Consider the following 27199-nt stretch of genomic DNA (forward strand, 5'->3'; position numbering starts at 1 on the left):
TCTCTCAGACTCTCTGTTAACCTCACTGGCTGTAGACTACAGGTATGACCTGACCCCTAGCGCTGACTATCGCTTTCCTTCACAGCATTTGCTGCTATAATATGCGCGGGTAGGTGTGAGTCTTCTAATCTATGTGAATCCTTCCTTGGAGGATATTTATGTGTCCCACCTCTAGGGTTGTATCTGTCCTTTTTACAATCCCTCCTAACGTGTCCTTCTTCATTACAGTTGAAACATCTGATCAATCTATGTTTCTTATTATGTGGGTTGTATGCTGGTGGTCGTGTATGCATCCCCTCTAGAGCCTGTATACTCACTGTCATCAACCTATCACTCTTCTTTTCTTTTTTCCTAAAGATATTTTTATCATACTCCACAGCAGACTTCCTAAGGGAATCTACTGTGATGCCTCTCCAATTAGGTAATGAGGTTTCTACTCTGGTTTTTAAATTTTCCCTAAGACCATCCATTAGTACTCCTACAGCTACTTCCCTGTAATGTGGGTCCTCGCCTATGTTTGATATCCCAGTGAACCGTGCTATCGTTGCTATAGCTGTAATGAAGTAATCTGCTGCCGCTTCACTATCTTTCTGCTTAATGGTGAAAATTTTACTCCACTTTACTACTACTGGAAAATAGATGGCTAAATGTTTGATAATTGGTTCTATATTCTCTTGATTAATCGCATCTGTCAAGGTGTCGTCTTCCTCCAACGAACAATCTTTAATAAATTTTTGTATGATAGTATTGGGAGGAAGACACGCCCTCAACACTACATGCCAATCCTTATTGGTTGGTTCGTGTGCATTTCCTAATTCTTTAACAAATTTCTGACATTTAGCCAACTCTTTTCTAGGATCTGGGAATTCAGTCATAATGGAACGTAATTCTGATCTAGTCCAAGGACAATGCATTGTTACATTTCTTAAAGGAACTACACCATCCTTATCTGCCTTCCAATTGGGAACTGATATTGTGCGGACTGGATACGTACCCACTAGTTCACTATCTTCAGGGTTAGCTACTTCAGTACTTTGAATTTTATCCCTCCTAGTGGTCACACTACTCTCACCTATCTCAGCCATTGCCCCCTTTCCATACTTACGCTGAACCTCTAACATATTACCAGCATGGGCAATGGCTGAAATTACCGTGGGTTCATCCTCTTCTTCAGAAACACTTGCTTTAAACTGACTTAAAACAAAATATAACTTAGCAATTTCCTTTTTTTCATTTTTAATAACGGCTGTACTTACTCCTCCCGCCACACAGGGTGGTGGGGGCACGCTTGTGCTGAGTTCTCCAAGCTTCTCAACGGCTACTTCAGTTGTGCACTCGCTGCTCTGCCACGTGTTGCCTTCCATTTTCCACAATTTTAAACAATCATTATGTTTATTTCTCACTTTCGTTGACTTAATCAACCACACTTTATCTTTTACGTTATTTAGTATCTGTGCATTAAAACTCGCTATTGTTGGGAAAGGCCTAAAACACTTTTTGGTCATCTCGACCCACGTGTCACAATACGCAGTTGCGTATGCACCATATTTCTTGCACATAAGAAACCGTGCTGAACCAATAGGCCCTTCCTTAGACAGTACACTAGCCATCTCTAGCGTATGCTTAGCACCCATGTTGAACAGTACCAGTCTATGCAGACCACACTTCCACAAACACTTTCAACCCTTTGCTACAAACACTCTACCGCTAGAGATCTCTTACTGGCCGTGGACGTATTTGCTCAAGCCACGTCCACTCGCTTCCTCTCATACCAAACGAGGACCCCTAACACAGAAAATATCACTGTGGGACCCAAGGGCTATCAGCTCCTCAACACCCTGGCTAAACCACAAAAATCTGTTGAGTTTATTACAACTGGTAGAACAAAGTCGATACAATCAACCAGCCTTTCCTATGTAATTCCTCCCCGCTGCCTTCCCAAGTTACAATCACGGCTTTCATTGCCGTGCGGTCCAATTGCAACGCTTACAAATACTAACTATAAATAAACGTTGCGATTACTATTAGGAGCGCGCGCGGAAACTTCCTTTGTTTTCGCTCCCAATATACCTGACCTATATACCATCCTTCAGTTGGGCAACCTGCCTCGTCAGACAGCAACTGAGCACATCAACAATAAACAGTGTATCTACGTTACAAAATCACACACTATACACCTTTTCTGTGCAGAAAATCAAAAGTTCCCAACAACAGTAATAATGTCTCAGAGGCCTTCACAAGTAATTATACTATGCATGTATAACAACTATCAAAACAATTGTTTAACCACGTGGCAAATCTACCGGAAGTTCGCGTACGCAAAGCAGGAAGTACACTTATGCTATGCAATACAATATATCAAAACGCAATATGACAGAAAAAGAAACAGTTTTCTCTTTTGTCCCAGGATTCTAGTTAGCGCACCTTCAGATTATGCAAAACGGACATTCGGTTTCACAACACAGAGTAAAATTCAGGTTTTGAACACATTGCGTTCTTACCCGTATATGACACGTCTCCACCCTTTGTTGAGGAACTGAAATCCGCTGGTCTTGTGTATCGTCCGGCAACGAAACCTCCGCCGTGAGCCCCCAAATTGTTAAGAGCGTTTTGTCGCTATCCAATAACGATTGTCGAATCTCGATTTGTGTTTCCAACGCACAAATATTTATTCTCAAAAAGTAGCAGAATAATTCAAGCGAAATAATAATAAGTACAGCCGTTACTTATCGCAGGCGCTCTGGATCCAGCGAACAGTCATTCAATCCTGAAGTCTGTGGACAAGAAGTCTGTCCACTGGATGTGAGGCTTATGCTTATATGCAAACAGAAATACAGTAAAACAATGCAGATGATGTGGCTTGCTTCTATTGTTTCAGGTTTAAGGAAGGTCCAGGGGGTTGTAGATCATAGGCTGGTTTAATCTAAGGAATCCAAAGGTGGGGGTCATCTCTAATAAACTGGCTCCTCCAGGAAACTTTTTTTGTGTAAGCTCCGCCTCTGCCCCTTCCACTGTGCCGCACACTAATCAGACAGTGAAGATGGTAAGGCAACCATCACAGGCCTCTCCTCCTAGGTCACAGCAGGAACTCATCGTATCTCCAGGGGACTCTCAGCCTCTTGAAATAGACTGTCCTTTCACTCTACGGTCTATTCAATCCCTATTAACAGTTCTTAAAGCGAACATTACCACTGAGCTCAGGGCGTCGTTTAAAGAAATCAGATCAGAGGTGGCAAGCCTTGGCGTTAGAACAGATCAGCTTGAGCTTGAGAATAAGATGGAAGAGATTGTCTCTTCGCACAATGACCTGATCTCTGCTCATAACTTATTGAGGGATGAAGTCTCTAGGATTAAGAACAAACTCATTGATCTCAAAGACAGGTCAAGGTGAAATAACATCAAAATACGGGGTATCCCTGACTCTGTCCTCAATGACAACTTGGATGAATATGTCACTGATCTTTTCCACAAATTGCTGCCATCGGCCTCGTCGAATGATCATCTTAGAATACACCGCCTGCCCAAGTCCAGAAATGCCCCGGTTTCTGCACCTAAAGACACTCTGCTTAGGGTACATTTCTTCCAAATAAAGGAACAGATCCTGAAAGCATTGTTACAATTCTCCCCCACATGAGAGGCTATGGGCGATCTACAACTCTTCTCGGATATTTCCGATACTACCTTGACCAAGCGTAGATTGTTCCAACAAGTCACTGCTGCTCTACGTTCAGCTAACATCCAATATCGATGGGGCTTCCTGACGAAGCTTCTCGTCCATGGGAATGGTGCCTTGAATGTCATACCAACTGCAGAAAAAGGTTTGGAGCTGCTGAAGGATTGGGGTCTCAAGGTAGTGGAATCGTCCTCTTCTCCAACGGCTAGCTGTGTTACAAAGGATTGGTCAGTGGCTACTACCTAAACCTTTCCCTCTCCTGATGTTATTCTGAGGTCACTATTGAGATACCTGTTTGCTGGTGGTCATGTGAACTAATTTGTGGGTCCTTGCTTTGCTTGGACTCTCGTGATCATCGGCTGGTAAGACAATCTTCTCCCCTCGAATTCCACATCCCTCCCTTCTAGTCAATATTCAGTGACTGTTTTGTTTATTGCTTTTTCCATTTGTTTAGTTTCTGGCATGTGTAGCTTTACCAATGTTTGCAATTGTTTTACTCGTATGTGGTTCTATTATATAAGTATAGTTCGATATGTACTTTGTCTCTATAACTTCATGTGAGGTATCCATATATTCTACATCTCCTCCAATGTTATGTTCTTGTTTAGTTAGGTCAGAGTGTGTTAGGCCTGGGCTCACGCCCCCACATAATTACTTTATTCTAACACTTTATTTCTCTCCTATAGCGGCATAAGTGTTAGTTCCCTAATGGGTACTATTTTGGTTTTCTTTTCTATTCTTCTTTTCTATACCTCAATCCCATCCTCCCCTTCCATTCCTTTTCAGTGGAAGAATGTCTGAACGAGACACCCGCCTCGCTTCAGCCACCTGAGGCGGTGGATCACGCATTTCCTTATTATCACTAATGGTTAGATTTCTCTCCATAAATGCTAAGGGTCTGAATTCCCCTAACAAGCGTAGGATTGAACTTAAGTATTTTACGTCTCAAAAGGCTGACATTGTTGCTGTCCAGGATTTTGCTGCTCACTCTCCCCCTCAATTTCACAATTTTAAATATCCTATCTGTTATACAGCATCCAATCCACTGAAGCATAACGGGGTGGCTATACTGATTCATGTTACTTGGCCTTTTAAGCTGGAGAAGCAAGTGGCAGACAAAAATGGGCGCTTTCTGATCTTGGTGGGCAAAATTGGATGACAATATGTCACCTTGGTTTCTTTATATGCCCCTAATTCTAGACATGTTCATTTCCTCAGGAAGGCGTTCCAGACTATACATAACATTAAACGGGGTATGCTTTTTTCCATGGGAGACTTCAATATAGCACCTGATCCCAAACTAGATCGTACCTTTGATCCCTCTAGGCAGTCGCTCGCTTCACTTACCTCCATTTCTTTGTCTTTCTCACAACTCTTAGCTGAGTATGATTTATATGATGTTTGGCAGGTTCTTCACCCTGGGAAAAAAAACATTACACATACTTCTCTCACGCACACAAATCATACTCTCGAATTGACCTCTTACTGTCAGACAAATGGTCTCTTTACAGCGATTTATAAATGTGGCTATATTACCTATAACTTGGTTGGATCATGCCCCATTGGTTGGAGAGTTGGAACTCATCCTGGAAATCGTCCACCTAGGCCCTGACAATTGGCTGACTTTGTGTTAGCAGAAGCGGAGGGTGCTCAGCATCTCCGAGAGGCTCTCGATTACTACTTAGAAAACAATAAGCCTGAGGACACCTCGGTCTACATCCACTGGTGTGCCCTGAAGGTGGGCATGAGGGGGGCAGCGGTTCAGGCCACTGCTAGAATTTGTAAGACCCAAAACGAGGTGCTTGCTTCCTCTCTCCCTTAGACTCCACTATCAAAGTTGAAGTAGCTGCGTTGCACCAGAACATCGCTGATGTCTTTCTTCTCCAAATCAATAACACCATAGTCAAACTTAACAAAAAGTTTATATTTTGGGCAACACAGCAAGCAAATTATTAGCTTGCAAACTCCGGGGGAAAAATGCTATCAATTGGATCAAGGTATTACACACCGATCGGGGTGATCGCATTTCCAACCCTTTAGCCATTGCAAATCAGTTTGCTACTTATTATGGATGGCTCTATAATCTCAAGGACGATCAGTCTCTGATTCACCCCACGGTGGAGACCATCAGTGATTTTCTGGACCTAATTGACATCCCCTCTCTGTCCCTTGATATATCTTCTACTCTGTGCTCGGAGTGGACGGAGGAGGAGGTCAGAGCTGCCATCAGTGCTTTTTTTGTAAAAAAAAAGGTGCCGGAACTCACGTCTTATTAATCTTTTATGAAAAAAAATAAAAAATTATATATATATATATATATATATATATATATATATATATATACACACACATAAATTTTTTCCCTTCCTTGCCCCTCACACACTTGACAATTGTAAAATAAAAATAATAACTCCTACCTCCTCCTGGTTGGCTGGCAAGGCTGCAGTCCAGATGACTGATGGAGTAAACGCAGGATATCTAGAGGGGAGGCCCCATATGTTAATTTAATAAAACAAACATAACAACTGGACATCACTCACCTGTTACACACTGACATGTCCCCTGCTGCGGCTGCCTACCAACTTTTCTCACATATGGCCGCTAGCTATTCTCACCCCTATTCTGCAACCTGGATTTTTTGTGGCCCTCTCTTTCCACCTCCCTCCTTTTTCTGTAGCCCTCTTTCTGCTCCCTTTCTTTATTCTGTAGCCCTCTTTCTGCTCCCCCTTTATTCTGTAGCCTTCTTTCTGCTCCCCCTTTATTCTGTAGCCCTCTTTCTGCTCCCCCTCTATTCTGTAGCCTTCTTTCTGCTCCCCCTCTATTCTGTAGCCTTCTTTCTGCTCCTCTTTTATTCTGTAGCCTTCTTTCTGCTCCCCCTCTATTCTGTAGCCCTCTTTCTGCTCCCCCTCTATTCTGTAGCCTTCTTTCTGCTCCCCCTCTATTCTGTAGCCCTCTTTCTGCTCCCCCTCTATTCTGTAGCCTTCTTTCTGCTCCCCCTCTATTCTGTAGCCTTCTTTCTGCTCCCCCTCTATTCTGTAGCCTTCTTTCTGCTCCCCCTCTATTCTGTAGCCCTCTTTCTGCTCCCCCTTTATTCTGTAGCCTTCTTTCTGCTCCCCCTCTATTCTGTAGCCCTCTTTCTGCTTCCCCTTTATTCTGTAGCCTTCTTTCTGCTCCCCCTCTATTCTGTAGCCTTCTTTCTGCTCCCCCTCTATTCTGTAGCCTTCTTTCTGCTCCCCCTCTATTCTGTAGCCCTCTTTCTGCTCCCCCTTTATTCTGTAGCCTTCTTTCTGCTCCCCCTTTATTCTGTAGCCTTCTTTCTGCTCCCCCTCTATTCTGTAGCCCTCTTTCTGCTCCCCCTTTATTCTGTAGCCTTCTTTCTGCTCCCCCTCTATTCTGTAGCCTTCTTTCTGCTCCCCCTCTATTCTGTAGCCTTCTTTCTGCTCCCCCTCTATTCTGTAGCCCTCTTTCTGCTCCCCCTTTATTCTGTAGCCTTCTTTCTGCTCCCCCTCTATTCTGTAGCCTTCTTTCTGCTCCCCCTTTATTCTGTAGCCTTCTTTCTGCTCCCCCTCTATTCTGTAGCCTTCTTTCTGCTCCCCCTCTATTCTGTAGCCTTCTTTCTGCTCCCCCTTTATTCTGTAGCCTTCTTTCTGCTCCCCCTCTATTCTGTAGCCCTCTGCTCCCCCTTTATTCTGTAGCCTTCTTTCTGTCCCCCTCTATTCTGTAGCCCTCTGCTCCCCCTCTATTCTGTAGCCTTCTTTCTGCTCCCCCTCTATTCTGTAGCCTTCTTTCTGCTCCCCCTTTATTCTGTATCCCTCTTTCTGCTCCCCCTCTATTCTGTAGCCTTCTTTCTGCTCGCCCTTTGTTTTTCTGTAGCCCTCTTCTACTTTCGCCCCTTCCCCCTTTCTGTAGTCAGTATTACTTACCTTCTTTTCACTCTCCTTAGTTCGATCGCTGCTCCTCCCGGAGCCCTGCTTCCGGCCGACGGAAGCAGGACACACACACACACACACACATGCGGTGCTGCACTGTAGCAGCACCGCAGAGGAAAAAAAAAAGTAAAAAAAAAGTTTTAAAAAAAAGGTGCCGGAACGCCGTTCCCAGCGTTCAATGGGAAAAAAAGCACTGGTTGCCATCAAATCTATGAAGTGCGGTAAGGCCGAAAGGACCTGATGGTTTTACTCATGACTTCTATGCTTCCGTTCAGTCTGACCTGTCGACCGTCCTCACCATGTTACATAATAATGCTACTCGAGATGCCTTCCTACCTGAGGTGATGCTTGAGGCACAATTGATCACAATACCCAAACCAGACAAGGACCCCTCTCACTGCCACAATTACCGGCCTTTTGCGCTTAATTCGGACCTCAAAATATTTGCCAGGCTCATCGCAAATAGGCTGAATCCCATCTTGTTGCTTCTGATTCATCTAGATCAAGTGGGTTTTGTGCCTGGTAGACAAGCTCCAGACAACACAAGACAAATTCTCAATATCTTGGAGACCCATGCAGCCAAATCTGTACCCCTGCTGCTCCTCTCATGGGCTGCTGAACAAGCATTTGATAGGATCAGTTGGGCTTACCTGTCTTCTGTTTTAACCAAATTTGGGTTCTCTGGGTTCTTTCTCCAGGCCATAAACACCCTCTATTCTAGACCCTCGGCTAGGGTATTTTCAGCAATGGGTTTCTCTCCTCTGCCTTACAGAATACCAATGGCACTAGTCAGGGCTGTCCTTTATCCCCGTTGATTCTTGCTTTAGCTATGGAGCCATTGGCTGAAAAGATTAGAATATCTGACTCTGTTAAAGGGTCCCACATTGGCAATTATCACCATAAAACTTCCATTTTCACCGACGATGTCTTATTATTTGTTACTAAGCCTGAGACTTCTATTCCTGCTATATATCGAATTTTATTAAACTATTCTGCAGCCTCCTAGTATAAACTCAACTCATCTAAAATGGAGGCACTGGGAGTCGCCCTTTCGCAAGAATCCCTCCAGTCACTTCAAGCTACATACCGTTTCCATTGGTGTTCATCTACATTTAAGTATTTGGGTATGCTCATCCCCTCGGACCCTCTACGAGTTGTTGAATGTATTTATCAACAACTACCAACACAGTTTGATTCCCTAACCAAACCCTGGGCGAATTATGAGATTTCCTGGTTGGGACTGGTGACCTCTCTGAAGATGATGCTGCTCCCAAAGATTCTGTACGCTCTATCCCTTATATTGTTCCCATGTCCCTTATTAGCGAATTTTACTCTATCGCCTTCACCTTTTGTCTGGTGTAGGAAGCGACCCAGGCTGTCTAGGGACCGAATTTTTTGCTCCAAGCTCAGAGGAGGTGTGGCTGCCCCAAATTGGAAGCATACCAGCAAGCTGCCCTACTCGATCAACTTAAAGACTGACAGGCCCCCCCCTCGTAAACCCTGGGTGCCTATAGAATCATATAGCTCCCCTCTGTTTCCCCTGGAGGAATTATTATGGCTGGACAAAGCTAGTAGACCAACTTCACCCACAGCCCTTCGTAGTGTCTCTGACTCCTTTTAGCGATTGGGATAAAATGATAGCTTCAACCCAGGAGTCATGCCTCCCTTCTTCTCACCTCTCCGTAATGGCAATCTCCTACTTAATTCAAAACCTTTGACTTGATTTCTGGCATAGTCAGGGTGCAACTCGGTTGCAGGATCTTCGGGAGAATAATGCAATTATGTCCTTTTTCCAACTACAGAATCGGTACAAGCTCCCACACCGAGACTTTTACAAGTATTTCCAGGTTAGACACTGGATGCTATCATATTTTTCCCATCCGCTATCATTAAAACTTGTTCCCCCACCTATAAAATTACTCTCCTCATCTTCCTCTTACCCGATATCTCATCTTGGTACCAGAGTTTGATAGTTCCTGGGGAATCTCGTACCTTGCCGAATCAGGACTGCTGGGCGGATGATCTGGAGATCCCAATGACCAAGGAAGATTGGGAGAAAATATACCAGAAAATATACCAGAATATTTATAAAATGTCAAAATGTATAAACCATTCAGAGATGTTGATTAAGGTAGTCCACAAATTGTACCTCACCCCCAATGAACTCAATAGGATCTGGCCTGATGTGTCCAAATATTGCTGGCGACAGGGCCGGTGCTAGGGTCCTCTGCGCCCTAGGCACAATTTTAAAATCCACCCCCCCCCCCCCCTCTTCCCAGGCACAACTTTAACTTGGCTCCATAAAGCTGCTCCTCTCTGCCGGGACCTGTCCCTCACTGACACTGTTGGGCCGTGATGATGATGTCACGCCCGACAGTCAGTGAGTGGAGGGGAGGAGACGGAGCGCCCCATCAGCTGTTGGAGGGGAGGGCGGTGATGGTGATCCATAGCCTCTCTCCTATCCCCGTGGATCTATCTCAAGCTGTGCGGCAGCCATGGAAGGTATGCTCAGCGGTCACCGCACAGATTTAAAGTACAACAATAAATGCATTTTAATTCTGTGGCGCCCATCAGAGCCTGGCGCCCTAGGCAACTGCCTAACCTTGCCTAATGGGTGCGCCAGGCCTGGCTGGCGAGAATGTGGTGAAAGTGGCTCCTTTATGCACGTAAAAGTGTGCGAGGTTGCGTCCAGTGCGGGAGGCGGTGTTTGATCTGGCTGTATTACATCATTATCCCCCACAAAGTTTCATGAAGATGTCACAAAATTGGAGCTCTCTGGTGACTACTCACAATTTCAAGTCTTTGCTCAGTTCGTACATGTTATTGATATTGGAGCTGCCACCATTGTAGTCATTTCATGAAAAATAAAAATACTTTTAAGCAGGCACTTGTCATGAAGTCACAGGGTTCCACTTTATTTCCTCAGTTTCAGTCCCAGACCTAGTCAGACCTGGTCAGCGGGAACATTTCTTTCAGTCAGCTCACTTAAGGACTTTCCTCAATTCACACAAACACTGTCTCATTTTTTTGCTGTACTATACCATTCTGTATACCAATAATACTCAGCATAGACAAATATAATAACAATATTCATACCAGAAATACAATAGTCAGACCAAACAAAGATCATATTTAATTTTGCTCTGAAATCACCCAAATAGGGATTTTTAAAAGGTCCCTTACTTATTTGTGGTGACAAGGTTATACTGAGGAATGTTACAACTCTATCTATCACTCCTGCAGATATCAACATCCTACTTCTGACGCCACGGAATTGAGGAAAATCTGGAGGTTTCTATAAAGTGACAATGACCAGAGTCACATTTAGAAATCAGATACATACATTGTAGAGTGTCCACACTAGCATAGGTTCTCCATACAAGTTCTAAGGCACTCTCCTCACAGGAAAATGACATTAATGTTTACAGTTTAAAACAATGGGGGAAAAAACAAAGCTTTGATATATGGCACATTCTCAGAATACTTAATATTTAGCTGATAACAATTCTCTTACTAGTACACATTTCTCTATTCTTGGTAATTACACATGCCTTATATATCATGTGTTGAATTTAACCATCTTAAATATAATAGGCCTATTTGCCATTTTCTACACATTAAATAATATATTTGATTAAGCATAATGCCTTAGCAACTACATGATTTCTAAATAACAGACACGCACCAGTGTAATCACTGCACTTAAAGAAATTCCTTTAACTCCACCTACGTCTAGCTATTAAAGCATGATTTAAGCACAACTTATATTGTAAAGCATTACATATCATAACATATGCAGATCATTAGTGCCTACCTAAAATATTAAATATTAGGAAAATGTATGGAAGCATAGTTTATTATAAAGAAATGTGTACTATTTGAAGCATGTTTTATTTGGGCTATAGCTATATATTTTCATAGCTATCAAAAAAGTTTTAATTAGAAAGAGTTTTCCATTGTCTTTTTAAGATACTCAACAGTTTAATTTCCAGCAGTTAGTCCTCTTTGGAGAATGTAAAGACACGCGAAGAGAAGTGCCTCACAGGGCGACTAACTCCTAGTACCTAGGAACTTACCACGATTCGCGTGGATGACTGGACCCTGCCTCTGTCCCAGAGCAGGAAGCTCTCCGTCCACTCGCTGGTATCACCCTAGGAAGAAAAATGGAGAATTAACCAAGGCCTATCAGGAGAGGAATGTGCGAGACCGCGGCAATGAGCGGAGACACACTAGTGAAGCTCATTTGCCACCACCTCATATTTGCTCTTGCCAAGGCGCGGGTCTACAGGTACCTGAGACCAGGAACAGTCCCGCCTCAAGTACCACACTCACCTCTCGGTGAGGGCCTAACCGAAATAGGGACTCCCACTTCCGGTCCTGTTCTCCTGTGGGTGACAGATAACACACAGCCTCCCTCTGCGCGATCAACAAGCGACCCGACCCTAACAACACTCTAATGGCCGGCAACGCAACTAGATTAAACAGCTATAACACTAACTGGGTGTGGTGTACTAACGGGACCTACTCACTGTACTCTACGGGGAACACCAGTTGGTGTTCACAGTCTATTCACGAGGGGAGTGCCTTACCCCCTCACCCAGGTCGTACCAAGAAGACTGTCTTCTTGCTATGGGGTCACCCACGGAATCCTAAGGACCGGCTGCACAAGGCCCGAAAGAGGCTCACTGGAACAGCACACCAACCTGATAGTCGACTGCCACATGGAACAGGCGATCATCACCACGATGAACCGCCCGACTGCCTCCACCCAGGTCGGAACACGTATCCCACTACGGAACCGCCAGAGAACCTGCACGGAACTGAGGACTGGGACACCCAACCAGAACCACGGGCTGCCCCTGGAACTCAATTGAGCTGTGCCGCACTGCCAGTGAGATTCTCAATCACCCGCTCTGGAAACCAGCGTAACCCCAGGGACCTACGGGACGGGAAAACTACGTGTGTTCTTTCCCTGGCTATGTGTAAGCTGGTAACTACACTTGTCCCCACAGCAAAGGATAGTACAGGAAAACAACAGGAAACAAGATCCTACCTTTAATTTGGGCCTAACGTCTTGCACCTGGAAAGAAATATGCAGCACACCAAAATACGATATACACAGCAATACTTACTTGCCGCACAGACAGAATAAAATGATGATACAGTAGTTGGCAAACTGATACACGAGTACACAGCTCCTAGCTAACCAGCCAGTTACTACAGCACCAACAGGAGCCTTCTACTCTTCTGTTACCTTACTCCTCTTAGTGTACTCACCTCACTCACAGGACCGTGCCCTACACTACTCAGGGCTCTCATGCCACTGACTACACCAGGGCCTTATGCCCTACACCATGGGCCTCTCTGCCCATCTGACTACAGAGCCTTGTGCTCTGACTACGGGCCTTAGCCCCTCTCTACCTTGGGCTCTGAGCCCACTGACTAGGGTCTTGTGCCCTTCTACTGATGGCCTCTAACTAGGGCCTTGTGCCCAGTTACCTAGGGGCACTAGCCCCTGCCTAACTAGGCCTTGTGGCCTTACTCACTATGGGCACTAGCCCACTCACTGACTACAAGGGCCTTGTGCCCTTAATACACTATGGGCTTATAGCCCCCTAGCTAAGTAACTAGGGCCTTGTGCCCTTTAAAAACTCGTGGGCTTCGAGCCCACTACCTATAGGGCCTGGTGCCCAGTTCCCTGGGCCTTGTGCCCCTACAAAGTGCCCATGGGCATAGCGCCCGACGGTGGCCACAGGCCTTGTGCCTGAACTTAGAAGGTGTGCTGCGGGCGGGGGCCTGGTAGAGGTTGTGCCCAAAAGGGCCTTACCTGCTTCCCTGGCCTTCGGGGATCTTCTCCTGGCTCTCTTCCTTCGGCCGCCACCTCTATGCTCAGCCGCTGTTTTCCGCTGTTGATCCCGGCGGTGTTCAGCGGTAGAGGTGCTCTTAGCCCTGACAAGGGCTCTCTGCCGTCGCCGGCTTCTCTCCCTTCTGGCTCCGCCGTTGTACTGAAAATGGCTGCGCGCTGACACCACCACGTAGCGTCGATGCAATGCTACGTGATAACGCGGCGAGCCCAGATTGGCCAGCCGCCGCGCAGGGGATTCAAATGGCCTGGAGGTGAGCCCCAATTGGCTCACCACTCCGGCCGAACGGAGAAAACTGCCGCTGCCCTGAGGACGACGACAGCTCCCCTCAGGTAAGTTCCCCACAAGAAAGTAAAGAATTCCATAACATCAGTGAAGTACATTTCCTACTAATTCTTAACCATTTCCTGTTATATTTTAACCTGCTATCTGCAGACCAGAGGACCTGCACCTGTTACTTTCTATTTAACCAGTGATTAAAAGATTTGTTATACCCATTCACTAAAATAAGTGTACCACCATTGTTTTGTGATATTTTATTCCAAAACGTCATAACTTTTAGACAAATGTTTTCTGTAAAATCAGGTAGAATATAAAAAGAAATCATTTATGGTCATCAACTGTGTATAATTTTATACAACGTTCTAAGAAAAACATATGGATTAATTATCCCTTCAGCTATTCAGTAGATCTTAGATATTTTCCTGCATTTGTTTTGATTGCAACTAGTGCTCACAGGTTTATAATTTTATATTACTGACACTATCAATTCCTTCTCTTTGCTCATGGATTTTGGTTGCTACTAAAAGCCTTAGGACATACACAGGAAAGAGTTGTTTTTATCCTCAGAAGAACCCCAGCTGTACTTTTCTTCTATGGTCTTATTCCTAATTTTAATTTTCAATTCCCTGTCCTTCTTTCTTCTTATTCTGCAAGCAATATCTCCTATAGTAGAAAATAAGGCAGACATCAAGGCCTGAGAAACCAAAAAAATTGAGGGTTCTATACAAAGCATTCTCAATGTGCACTGAAAAACACTTGCTTTTGCATTTGTGTGTCTCAATGGCCCACCCAACTCAACATCAATGTGCATGCCTCTACTTTTCATTCAGAAGCAGCCTCTGAAAAGTAACAGTATGCATTAATGTACAAAGAGGTGAAAGAAACTTTAGAGATATAGGGCCTGAATCATTAAAGAGCTTAAATGCTGCTAAGTTGCATATTTTGCGTAAAATTGCTCTTGGCTTACCCAGATTTAGAGCATACGCCAGGGAACGGAGCAGTGTTCAATTCATCTTTGTGCTCAAAGGATCCTTACTACAGCCTATGCCTGCAGGTATTAGCTCTGCTACACAAGGAGGCGCAGAGTCTAACCCACCACTGGTTTTCGTCAGGGACCCCCGCAAGGGAGTTTGGGTTTTGCAGTGAGTGGCATGCAGATCGCGGTCCTCCAAGGAACCTACCAGCGGAGTGAGAGGTGAACAATCGTAGTCGTACAGGCAGGAGTTGTAACCATGCAGGCAAGCAAGGTACAGAGGAGTAGACAAAGCAAAGTCAGATAGCCAGGGGTCAAAATCAGGTAACAGGGAACAGACAAGAGCGAGATCCAATGCAATGTCACTACTGGCAGGTTCGGTACACAGAACATCAGGCAGGAGACTGTAGTGGATACAGAAGTGCTGGAGCATAGGTAGACCTAGATACTCTGGCACCCTAATGGTGCCAGAGTCTCCCTGAAATAGAGGCTACTGAGAGTTCATTGGTGGACATGGGAATCGGTGGTCAGCCAAGGAGCGCGTCTTGTTGCTGTGGCAACAGTCGCGCATGCGCCCTGGCTCTGGCCGGAGAAGCGTGCTGTTGCTAGGCAACGGGACGTGCAGGGAGAAGAGAGTGGCATCCGTCCCCAGCAAGGGAGGAGAAGCGGGGGCGGCACCTAACAGTATTGTTGTGCCCAATGTTAGGTTTTGACAGAACCTTTTACTTTAAAGAAGTCCTGTCACCTCATCACAGAGAATTTTCATTTATTTGCATTAATTACAATTAAAACAAAATACATATTCTTACTCCTAAAATAACATGGAACACACCCGGTATGCAAATGGTAAATAGTACCAAGTTCTGCCTCCACACAGTGCAGGAAAGTGGCTATTCTGGAGAGATTCAGCATTGCCCAGCAGCAACTTTCAAAGGCTTATGACTTTTCAATCACTGCTGGGTTGGCCACTGCTGGGTGGGCCATTTGGTTCATTGATTTGTCTCATCTCTGCTCTCTATGATGCAATTGCAGCACTTAATTATTTTTTTTTATTTTCACTCCATATGATTCTACAACCACCAGTTATGTATCATACTTCCTTTAGGTTCTTTCCTTCTTCTTGACTTTCAAAAACAGAAATTTGCTCTGGCATGCCCTTCCCAGCAATGATTGATGTGTGGGGCACAGAGTTTACCAAACTGATAAATCAATTTTTATCCCCACAGGCCTATTGAACATAGAAAATAACAACTCAATAAATTAAACCTATGAGACTTCAACTTGAGAGCTAGAAACAACAGAAAACAAATCTATAGTAGAAACATTGTCACTAGCGGCATTGGAAAGTATACACAATATAATAAAATCTACCATTATGGGGCATACTCAAATGTTGCCGTTTCCCACAGCGTTACACGCTCTATTACCGTAATGATGGTAATAGTGCGCACACCGCGTTACTTTTCCGTGTAACGCCAACAGTTGAATATGCCCCTATGGATGGGACATTTTGAAAGACATCCACCATGAGATCTGAATTCTGCCATTCTGACAACCAGCAAGCCTGAGATAAAATTCATTGTCAGGAAACCTCATTTTGACTATAAGTACATAGGGAACCAAACTTATGTAACAAAAAACATGCTGCAAACTAGAGATGAGCGCACTCGGATTTTGTGAATCCGAGCCCACCCGAACCTTTCCGATCCGAGTCGAATCAGAGACAGATTTGGGTATTGGCGCCAAATGAAAACTTGAAACCGAGGCTGTGAGTCATAATCCCGCTGTCGGATCTCGCGATACTCGGATCCTATAAATTCCCCGCTAGTCGCCGTCATCTTCACTCGGGCATTGATCAGGGTAGAGGGAGGGTGTGTTAGGTGGTCCTCTGTCCTGGTAGATCTCGTGCTGTGCTGTTTAGTTCTGTGCAGTGCTGTTTAGTTCTGTGCTGTGCTGTGTTCTGCAGTATCAGTCCAGTGGTGCTGTGTGCTGTGCTCTGTCAATTTTGAGTTCAGTGGTGCTGCTGGGTTCTGTGCTGTGTCCTGTTCAGTCCAGTGGTGCTGTGTCCTGTGCTCTGTGCTTCTAAGGGCATAGTTATTTCCCCATTATTCCCAAGTGTTTTAAAAAATAAAAAAGAGTTATAAAAAAAAATAAAAAAAAATTATTAAAAAAAAATTTAATTACAACAAAATTTGCAAAACCAATCCTGCAGTATAAGCCCATTGGTACTGCAATATTACCAAGTTCACACATTCAACAGTAAAAGTTCAGTGGTGCTGTGTGCTGTGCTCTGTCAATTTTGAGTTCAGTGGTGCTGCTGGGTCCTGTGCTGTGTCCTGTTCAGTCCAGTGGTCCAGGGGTCCTGTGTCCTGTGCTTCTAAGGGCATAGTTATTTCCCCATTATTCCCAAGTGTTTAAAAAATTAAAAAAAAGTTATAAAAAAAATACAAAAAAATAATTTTAAAAAAAATTAATTACAACAAAATTTGCAAAACCAATCCTGCAGTATAAGTCCATTGGTACTGTCTGCAATATTACTAGGTTCACACATTCTGCAGTATCTTGTGCTACATATAATGGAGACCAAAAATTTGGAGGATAAAGTAGGGAAAGATCCAGACCCACTTCCTCCTAATGCTGAAGCTGCTGCCACTAGTCATGACATAGACGATGAAATGCCATCAACGTCGTCTGGCAAGCCCGATGCCCAATCTCCTAGTACAGGACGTGTAAAATCCAAAAAGCCCAAGTTCTCAAAAAAAAGCAAAGAGAGAAACTTAAAATCATCTGAGGAGAAACGTAAAGTTGGCAATATGCCATTTACGACACGAAGTGGCAAGGAACGGCTTAGGCCCTGGCCCATGTTCATGACTAGTGGTCCATCTTCACCCAAGGATCTTAGCCCTCCACCTCCTCCTCCCCCCTACAAAAAATTGAAGAGAGTTATGCTGTCAGCAACAAAACAGCAAACATCTCTGCCTTCTAAAGAGAAATTATCACAAATCCCCAAGGCGAGTCCAAGGGTGTTGGTGGTTGTCAAGCCTGACCTTCCCATCACTGTACGGGAAGAGGTGGCTCGGGAGGAGGCTATTGATGATGTAGCTGGCGCTGTGGAGGAACTTGATGATGAGGATGGCGATGTGGTTATTGTAAATGAGGCACCAGGGGGGGAAACAGCTGATGTCCATGAGATGAAAAAGCCCATCGTCAAACCTGGTCAGAAGACCAAAAAATGCACCTCTTCGGTCTGGAGTTATTTTTATCCAAATCCGGACAACCAATGTATGGCCATATGTAGCTTATGTAAAGCTCAAATAAGCAGGGGTAAGGATCTTGCCCACCTAGGGACATCCTCCCTTATACGTCACCTGAATAACCTTCATAGTTCAGTGGTTAGTTCAGGAACTGGGGCTAGGACCGTCATCGGTACAGGGAGACCTAAATCCCGTGGTCCAGTTGGATACACACCAGCAACACACTCCTCGTCAACTTCCTCCACGATCTCCATCAGATTGAGTCCTGCAGCCCAAGTCAGCAGCCAGACTGAGTCCTCTCCAATACGGGATTCATCCGAGGAATCCTGCAGCGGTACGCCTACTACTGCCACTGCTGCTGTTGCTGCTGTTAGTCGGTCATCTTCCCAGAGGGGAAGTCGTAAGACCGCTAAGTCTTTCACAAAACAATTGACCGTCCAACAGTCGTTTGCCATGACCACAAAATATGATAGTAGTCACCCTATTGCAAAGCGTATAACTGCGGCTGTAACTGCAATGTTGGTGTTAGACGTGCGCCCGGTGTACGCCATCAGTGGAGTGGGATTTAGAGGGTTGATGGAGGTATTGTGTCCCCGGTACCAAATCCCGTCGAGATTCCACTTCACTAGGCAGGCGATACCAAAAATGTACAGAGAAGTACGATCAAGTGTCCTCAGTGCTCTGAAAAATGCGGTTGTACCCACTGTCCACTTAACCACGGACATGTGGACAAGTGGTTCTGGGCAAACGAAGGACTATATGACTGTGACAGCCCACTGGGTAGATGCATCGCCTTCCGCAGCAACAGCAACAGCTGCATCAGTAGCAGCATCTACAAAATGGCTGCTCGTGCAAAGGCAGGCAACATTGTGTATTACAGGCTTTAATAAGAGGCACAACGCTGACAACATATTAGAGAAACTGAGGGAAATTATCTCCCAGTGGCTTACCCCACTTAGACTCTCATGGGGATTTGTGGTGTCAGACAATGCCAGTAACATTGTGCGGGCATTAAATATGGGCAATTTCCAGCACGTCCCATGTTTTGCACACACCATTAATTTGGTGGTGCAGCATTACCTCAAGAGTGACACATTCAGGCCTACACAGCCACCTACGACATAGGCAAAGGAGTGGAGATGCGCCTGAGTCAAGCGCAGTGGAGACTGATTTCCGTGTTGTGCAAGGTTCTCCAGCCGTTTGAACTTGCCACACGAGAAGTCAGTTCCGACACTGCCAGCTTGAGTCAGGTCATTCCCCTGATCAGGCTGTTGCAGAAGCAGCTGGAGAAAGTGAGGAAGGAGCTGGTAAAGCATTGTGATCCAACAAAGCATGTAGCTCTTGTGGATGAAGCCCTTCGTACGCTTTGCCAGGATCCGAGGGTGGTCACTCTTTTAAAGTCAGAGGAATACATTCTGGCCACCGTGCTCGATCCTCGGTTTAAAGCGTATGTTGTGTCTCTGTTTCCGGCGGACACAAGTCTACATCGGTGCAAAGACCTTCTGGTCAGGAGATTGTCCTCTGAAGAGGACCGTGACATGCCAACAGCTCCACCCTCATTTTCTTCTACATCTATGGCTGCGAGGAAAAAGCTCAGTTTTCCTAAAAGAGCCACTGGCGGGGATGCTGATAACATCTGGTCCGGACTGAAGGACCTGCCAACCATTGCAGACATGTCTACTGTCGCTGCATTGGATTCTGTCACAATTGAAAAAATGGTGGAGGATTATTTTGCTGACACCATCCAAATAGACATGTCAGACAGTCCATATTGTTACCGGCAGGAAAAAAAGGCAGTTTGGAAGCCCCTGTACAAACTGGCTCTATTTTACCTGAGTTGTCTCCCCTCCAGTGTGTACTCGGAAAGAGTTTTTAGTGCAGCGGGGAACCTGGTCAGTGAGCAGCGAAGGAGGTTGCTTCCTCACAACGTTGAAAAAATGATGTTTATAAAAATGAATAATCAATTCCTCAATGAAGTACAGCACTGCCCTCCAGATAGTACAGAGGGACCTGTGGTTGTGGAGTCATGCGGGGACGAATTGATAATGTGTGAGGAGGAGGAAGTACACACTGTAGGGGGAGAGGAATCAGAGGTTGAGGATGAAGACGACATCTTTCTTCAGTAGAGCCTGTTTAGTTTGTACAGGGAGAGATGAATTGTTATTTTGGTGTGGGGGCCCAAACAAACCAATCATTTCAGCCACAGTTGTTTGGTAGGCCCTGTCGCTGAAATGATTGGTTTGTTAAAGTGTGCATGTCCTATTTCAACAACAGAAGGGTGGGTGGGAGGGCCCAAGGACAATTCCATCTTGCAACTATTTTTTTGGCATTATGTGACCATTCAACAGTCGTTTGCCATGTTCAAAAAGTAAAAGAAAATGTCAACAAATTACAAAAATGTAATCAAAAGTTAAATGCCCTGTCATTATTTAAAACAAGAGGGTTTGACGTGCTAGAATTAGTGTAGTGTTAATATGTTATAAACACTACACTTGGAACTTGGAGGAGGTATTGTGGGCCAGGTTTCAAATTTAGTACCGGGGCCACCCCACTACACAGTCCAGATTTTTTTTTTTTGGAAATTCAGACCCGTGGAGGTTTTTTTTATTAATTATATTGTGGTGACCACTCCTCTACGCAGTCCAGGTACATTTTTTGGTGCGATTAAGACCAGTTGATGGTTTTCTTATTATATTGTGGTGACCCACTCCTCTACGCAGTCCAGATACATTTATTGGTGCAAATCATACAAGTTCAGGGTTTTTAACTTATATTGTGGTGACCCACTCCTCTACGCAGTCCAGGTACATTTTTTGGTGCGATTAAGACCAGTTGATGGTTTTCTTATTATATTGTGGTGACCCACTCCTCTACGCAGTCCAGATACATTTATTGGTGCGAATCATACAAGTTCAGGGTTTTTAAATTATATTGTGGTGACCCACTCCTCTACACAGTCCAGATACATTTATTGGTGCGATTAAGACCGGTTGATGGTTTTCTTATTATATTGTGGTGACCCACTCCTCTACGCAGTCCAGATACATTTATTGGTGCGAATCATACAAGTTCAGGGTTTTTAAATTATATTGTGGTGACCCACTCCTCTACACAGTCCAGATACATTTAATGGTGCGATTAAGACCGGTTGATGGTTTTCTTATTATATTGTGGTGACCCACTCCTCTACGCAGTCCAGATACATTTATTGGTGCGAATCATACAAGTTCAGGGTTTTTAAATTATATTGTGGTGACCCACTCCTCTACGCAGTCCAGGTACATTTTTTGGTGCGATTAAGACCAGTTGATGGTTTTCTTATTATATTGTGGTGACCCACTCCTATACGCAGTCCAGATACATTTATTGGTGCGAATCATACAAGTTCAGGGTTTTTAAATTATATTGTGGTGACCCACTCCTCTACGCAGTCCAGATACATTTATTGGTGCGATTAAGACCAGTTGATGGTTTTCTTATTATATTGTGGTGACCCACTCCTCTACGCAGTCCAGATACATTTATTGGTGCGAATCATACAAGTTCAGGGTTTTTAAATTATATTGTGGTGACCCACTCCTCTACGCAGTCCAGATACATTTATTGGTGCGATTAAGACCAGTTGATGGTTTTCTTATTATATTGTGGTGACCCACTCCTCTACGCAGTCCAGATACATTTATTGGTGCGAATCATACAAGTTCAGGGTTTTTAAATTATATTGTGGTGACCCACTCCTCTACGCAGTCCAGATACATTTATTGGTGCGATTAAGACCAGTTGATGGTTTTCTCATTATATTGTGGTGACCCACTCCTCTACGCATTCCAGATACATTTATTGGTGCGAATCATACAAGTTCAGGGTTTTTGATTTATATTGTGGTGACCCACTACTCTACACAGTCCAGATACATTTATTGGTGCGATTAAGACCAGTTGATGGTTTTCTTATTATATTGTGGTGACCCACTCCTCTACGCAGTCCAGATACATTTATTGGTGCGAATCATACAAGTTCAGGGTTTTTAAATTATATTGTGGTGACCCACTCCTCTACGCAGTCCAGATACATTTATTGGTGCGATTAAGACCAGTTGATGGTTTTCTTATTATATTGTGGTGACCCACTCCTCTACGCATTCCAGATACATTTATTGGTGCGAATCATACAAGTTCAGGGTTTTTAAATTATATTGTGGTGACCCACTCCTCTACGCAGTCCAGATACATTTATTGGTGCGATTAAGACCAGTTGATGGTTTTCTTATTATATTGTGGTGACCCACTCCTCTACGCATTCCAGATACATTTATTGGTGCGAATCATACAAGTTCAGGGTTTTTGATTTATATTGTGGTGACCCACTACTCTACGCAGTCCAGGTACATTATTCGGTGCGATTCATACCAGTTGATGGTTTTCTTATTATATGTATTGTGGTGACCCACTCCTCTACGCAATCCAGGTACATTATTGGTGCGAATCATACAAGTTCAGGGTTTTTGATTTATATTGTGGTGACCTACTCCTCTACGCAGTCCAGGTACATTATTGGTGCGAATTATACAAGTTCAGGGTTTTTCATTTATATTGTGGTGACCCACTCCTCTACGCAGTCCAGGTACATTTTTTGGTGCGATTAAGACCAGTTGATGGTTTTCTTATTATATTGTGGGGACCACTCCACTACGCAGTCCAGAAAGATACCTCGTTGCAACGTTTTGGACTAATAACTATATTGTGAGGTGTTCAGAATACACGGTAAATTAGTGGAAATGCTTGTTATTGAATGTTATTGAGGTTAATAATAGCGTAGGTGTGAAAATAAGCCCAAAAACTTGATTTTTGAAGTTTTTATGCTTTTTTCAAAAAAAATCCGAATCCAAAACCTTAAATCCGAACCAAAACCTTTCGGCAGGTGTTTTGCGAAACAAATCCGAACCCAAAACATCGCGGAAATCCGAATCCAAAACACAAAACACGAGACACCAAAAGTCGCCGGTGCACATCTCTACTGCAAACTGTGTAGCCACATACATAAACAAGTACATAATGAACATGGTCTTGTAACACAACATAATACTACTACACTTACAGCAATAGCGTTTATGTAAAAATATGAAGTGCAGTCACATGTGCTACACAATATTAGCAATTCATGTAGAAAAAACAAAAAGAATGACTTTATATAGATGCAATGGACATTTTAAAAGTGTTTTTTGACTGTTGAAAACACATATAACATTGTGTATAAGCCAGAAAGCAGTACAAAAAAAAGAGTGGTACAATAAATTGTGAATTACAAGTCTGGCTTTTAAAATAAATTACTTAGTTTCTTTTTATAGAGGTTAAGACACCATAAGACAACACAAGGAGGGTATCTACTGATCAATTATAGGACATCATTTTCATGGTTTGACAATGTTATACATGATTTAAAAGTCGTTCAGCATTCAAAAAAGGAAAACCTTAAATGATAGACTCCTCAAATTAGGAATCTGCTTTCATTATTAGCCGTTGCAATGGATCTCTTCTTCTCCAAGAGAGGCCTGAGGAATAATGAAATATCCTAGCTATATACAATATACAGTGGTTCCTTTAAGGGTTCTCCTTCTCTAGAATGGAAATATAATTCATACTTAATTTTTATTTTATCCACAGTCCCATGTGATCAAGCATGAACTGTTGTCAAAGCATTATAGGGATCAATAAACCTTGCGTCATCTACATATCTCAGGTTGTTTCTTTTTAACAGTGTTGTGCAAATATTTCCCCATTCCACCCAAGTGAACAAAACATTAATATTTACCAAAGCAACTGACCTCAATATTTATCTAGGTTTTCTAAGCCACTATCCAGACTAAGCCCCTTTATTATGACTCTCCTCAGTGATCACCTTTCAGTGCACCTTTCTACTGGTCCATGTCATTAAATTGCCTTTGTCTTCTTCACTCCTCTTTCTGTTTGTCTCTTGATTGTTGTCTGATTTCTAACAATTCTATTTTGTTGGACCTCTGTAACTCAGTACCCCTTGGCAAAGTTCTCTAAAACTCTGACTTTGAGGGGCCGATTCAATTTGGCCACGTTATACTAAGAATAACGCGGCTCTAATACTATTACCTACAATACGTAAATTTTAACCTGGATTTTTGCTCACGGCCCTGAGGGCTGCAAGCAAAAATCAGCATTAAAATTACTGTACTAACGGTAATACTGAGCACTACTAACGTAGTAATGGCAGGCCACGTTATTCCTAGAATAATGCAGCCCAATTGAACCAGCGCCTAAAAATGATAAAAATAAATAAAACTCTGCTCATCCTGCTTTTATATTAAGCTTACAAAGTAGCAATGATATTGCAATGAGGACTGTCACATTTTTTCTCCTTTTGATTCTGGATAGAAATATATTTCTTCTGTATGCAGAAGAATTTAGGCTTATTTAGGTATGCAGCATTTTGAACTTTACCTGTTAGATGGCCGGGAGCCAAGTCCTCCAGACAAATTTCTGGAATGCAGTATTAGAATGAAACATTCACCCAGGGAAACATTATCCCAGGGTACAGGAAGACATAGAGTTGAGATATCCAAATACACAATCAGTGAAGTGCAAACATTAAATAAAGCTCAGTAGTTATAATTCGGCAAAATGATATGCTCTGAAAAGTAAATTAGAGAGGTTGCCATTTTTGAGATCCGCACATCAAACAGTAACAAATTAAAGTGAAAAAAATGTCACTTGCCTTTAAATGTTATTTCAGACTATTCCAGGACTTTACAATTAAATCAGAATGAGCCTGAAGTGGCAATGACACTCTCTGGTAAATATTATATTCCTTTTAGCCCATGTGTACATTTTTTCTAGATTTCATGAGTAAAACTTAAAATTAATGGATTCTTTGTACAGTTTACTTAAAAGACCTTTTAAGTGAAAAAAGTATAAGACGTAGTCATTTTCAGAGACATCCTGGGGGAAATTTAAAATGTAGTACTTAGTAATGCTCTTCTGGCTATACATCTGTACAGTTTCTTCTTGGTAACACAGGGTTCTCATGAAGGCAGAATTTAATTTGCAGTCAGTTACAAGTCTGTGCTAGCCTTCCAGTTAGAGGTATATTCAAAATGTCTTGTGCACAGCGTGCTATTGTCAAACAGATACTTAATGCAATCACTGGAGACCATTTGAAATTGTGGCTGTGCTTTTAAGTGCTGCCATAAATGGCTCCATCACCGCAGAGAAAGAACAAAACTGATTCAAAGATTTTATTGTGTGTAACGCTGTTTTGTTTCTTCGTTACAGGATAGGAGTAATCCTACTAACATACATCTGAATTTCTTTAGACACCACCATTGATTAAAGTAAAAAGTGAGTTAAACATCTTTCTTTCTTTCTTTCCTTCTTTCTCAATAAAGGACTGTATTAATTACTACTTAACCAAAAACTCAATAACAATTAAAATTTAAATTTAAGATAAAAAGTGGACACTTTTAATAAAATTTAGTTTAAAATAGACATAAATAGCATAAATAACACAAAACTGAAATACGTTAAAAAACAAATCTTAGCACAATATTGTGGGCTGGGGATAATATCAACCTAAACTAAGGAAATTGTAAGCACTTAGCAAATTGCCACAAAAAATCTGTTATGGCCATTAATGTAAAATATGTAAAAGATGTGAAAAATTAAGAGTCAAAATGAATAATAAATGAAATCATATACTGAATCATTGCAGAAGATTAGTTGATTGTAACATCAGATTAACAAATAGGTCCACAAAAAAATCAATGCAAAAAACTAGGCACAATATAACAAGCAAAAGTGACAATGTAGTGGCACAATACAATTAAGAGACATGCTCAAGATAAAAATACCTTCATTTACTCTAATCATGCACAGCTTTCATTGGAACATTAAATATGAATGATAACAAGTTCTGAAAGATGACATTTATCCTTTATTCTACTTTTCTTATTCAAGTTGTTTACGCTGTATTTTCTAATTCACACTAACATGATTTGGGGAAGAAACATTCTGCTGTCTTATCGTTAATAAATTGAACAAAAACACTTTCTCTATACTTCTTGGGGATATCTTTTGCAGAGGTTTTGGCAGAGGTAACTAGAAAAGGAGGAAAATAATGCATAGTATGTTGTTTAGACCAAAAAAAAATGCATCTTACGCTTTTTACAGCCACTGCGCATTGTGAAAATAATTTTATAGGAAATGATTGTTTAAATAATTATCATTGATGCTTTCTAAATACCTATATTTTAGTGTGAAGCTCATTATTTATATATTAAGAATGTATCATTAAGTACAAGTGTTTATTACAATTTTGATGGTTCATGCAATGTAAGAGGTGCAGATAATATGAATGCATAGTTGCCTACTCTCCCGGAATGTCCGGGAGACTCCCAAATTTTTGGGAGTTCTCCCGGACTCCTGAGAGAGCAGGCAAAAATCCCGGATCCAGCTGTCGCCGTTGTTGAAGATGGTGCGAGCGGGGCTAAACGCTGCATCGTGGCCCCACCCCATGCTGCGATTGGCTACAATTGTGTAAGATTGACATGGGGCGGAGCCTAACGATGCACCACGCGTGGTCACGCCCACTCGACGGAGCCCCTCCCGGACAGCTGCCTTCAAAAGTAGGCAAGTATGTATGAATGGTGTGGATATTTATAACTATGGAATATTAATGATTGCTCTATGTAACTTTTGTGAAAAAACATTTTTATCTTTTGGTGAGGCAAATTAGAGGCCAATTAGAATTACAACAATGTAATATTCTCAGTAAAACAATTGGTGAAATAATGAAGGCATGGGAGGAGCAAAGGAACTAAGTACCCAGAGGATGCCCAACATCTTCAAGTGATAGGTGAGTCTCTCAGATACACCCGAGTCTCATACCACATAGTGTAGCAAAAACAATTCCAAATCTCTTCTTTAGTTAAAGGTTGTAATGTCAAATTGTGATGAATAGACTACCATTTTTATAACAATTGCTCTACCTAGATAAGACAATCCATCCCCTAAGTTCATTTTTCATGTTCTGTATGACTTTAGTGATATTGATAGCATAGTGTTTAAATTCTTGGGTATATGAATGCCCAAGAAATTGCTAATTTCGACCACTTGAATGGTAAAGTAATTGCATAGGAGCATCACCAATATTCTCTTTTTAAATATAATGCTACCTATTTGTTAAAATTCACTGAGATA

This window comes from Mixophyes fleayi, chromosome 1 (assembly GCF_038048845.1).
Source record: "Mixophyes fleayi isolate aMixFle1 chromosome 1, aMixFle1.hap1, whole genome shotgun sequence".
In the NCBI taxonomy this organism is placed as follows: Eukaryota; Metazoa; Chordata; class Amphibia; order Anura; family Limnodynastidae; genus Mixophyes; species Mixophyes fleayi.